Raw genomic sequence first — 1,810 nt, forward strand, 5'->3', positions numbered from 1 at the left:
CTCACTCATAATAGATCAGCAGGACTTTCCACTGTACGGATGACTCCAGACTTGCCAAGTTCTGCACCAGCCAGGCTCCTGGAAGTGGGCCTCGTGTGTTCCCATTGCATAAGTGTTATTCCAGCCAGTTCCTGGAATCGGAAATACGGCAAACCATTCACCTAGTGGGGAGCCCTTGCCCAGGAGGGTCAGTTGTTTGGTTAGCTGTGCCTTGAAGGGCCTTTCCAGGAGAGCAGCTTGTGAAAAGACTTGTCTAGCAAGGCTCTTTTCATAAGTCAAATTTGCTTTATTTTTCCTATTCTCCAGTCACCCAACACATCCTTTTGCACCCACTGATCTCTGAAATCCACCTCAGCTACCTCTGGCCAGGCTCAGCCCCACTGTCATCTCTGGCTGAAATCACACTGTGCCTCCTTGCTGGTCTCCCAGGCTTCCTGCCTCCAGCCAGCACCAGATATGGGCCAGCCTCCATATGGCAACCAGCAGGATCTTTCCAAATGCCAATCCTCCTCCATTAGGCCCCAGCATAAATCCGTCAGTGGTTCTCCAGCATCCAAAAAATACTCTGAATTATTTTTAATGAGAATGTATTATTGTTATAAATTTGAAAGAAAATGTTTTAAAATGACTATCTAGATATGCAAGAGGGGCACCTGTTGGCTCAGTCAGGAGAGCATGCAACTCTTGATTTCAGGATTGTGAGTTCAAGCCCCATGGTGGGTAAAGAGATCACATTAAAAAAAAAAAAAAAAAAAAAAAAAAAAAAGTTTCACTGCTACGCTTCACTCCCTAGAATGCAATTTTCTTTAAGAAGTAAAGAAATCTTTTCTTTTTACTTTACACAGTTCAGTACCCTACACATAGCTGGCACATACTCAAGATGTGTTTATTGATGTTCAATGAACTGATACTTACCCAGTTAATAGGAACTTATGAAGAGGATAAGGTACCCATTGTACCTAGATTGAATCAATAAAATTCTAGCCAAAACAGTTTAATCAGTGTGTGCAACATTATCTAAAATAAAGACTTAACTTCCATGACAATTTTTGCTACTGAGAATGGTTCCCAGACCCCCTATGTTAATTAATCTTAGACTAGAACTTCAGATTGGGATCCATTTGTTTGCCCAGATCTCTTGTATACCAATGAAGGTATTCAAATAGCCAGGGATCCTCCTTTTGATGAGCTCCCGAGAGAGAACCAGAGTAGTGTGGAAATTTACCAGGAGAGCAATTTCAGCCCCATCCCCTATATTTCCATCTATTTAGAACGCACCAGTGATAGCCTTTCCCACAGCTTATGTCTTGGGGGTCAAAGCTGCATTCAGTCACATACCAGCTCTGTAACCACTTCACTTCTTGAGACTCTGTTTGCATCTGTTCATGGGCTGCTTGTGAAAAACAAATGAAACCTCATGAAATTAGGTTTTGCATACGGCTGATGAATTCAGGGAGTACAGCACACCACTGAAATGATTAAAGTTACCTATGCACAAACCTGTCTCTCCTGAAAGATTAGGCGCTTGAATCGGAGAGACCATGTCTCACTAATCCTGCCTCTCACTGCTCCTAGGATGTCTTCTTGAACTAATCGAGTGATCAGCCAATGATCTGGGCAGAAACGGATATAAAGCCTGGATGTGTTGGCACCTCTGGCCTCTAGTAAAAACAAGGCCAAGGCTATGGGAACAGCTGTGGGCCCTAACACCGGCTTGTGCCTGGGAAGCAACTAAGACACAACACTGGGGGAAGGCCGTAGATGGTTCAGTCTTCTAAGAAGTCTTTCAGGGGAGTGTTTTATTCACATC

The sequence above is a fragment of the Mustela lutreola genome, chromosome 10 (assembly GCF_030435805.1).
Source record: "Mustela lutreola isolate mMusLut2 chromosome 10, mMusLut2.pri, whole genome shotgun sequence".
NCBI lineage: Eukaryota > Metazoa > Chordata > Mammalia > Carnivora > Mustelidae > Mustela > Mustela lutreola.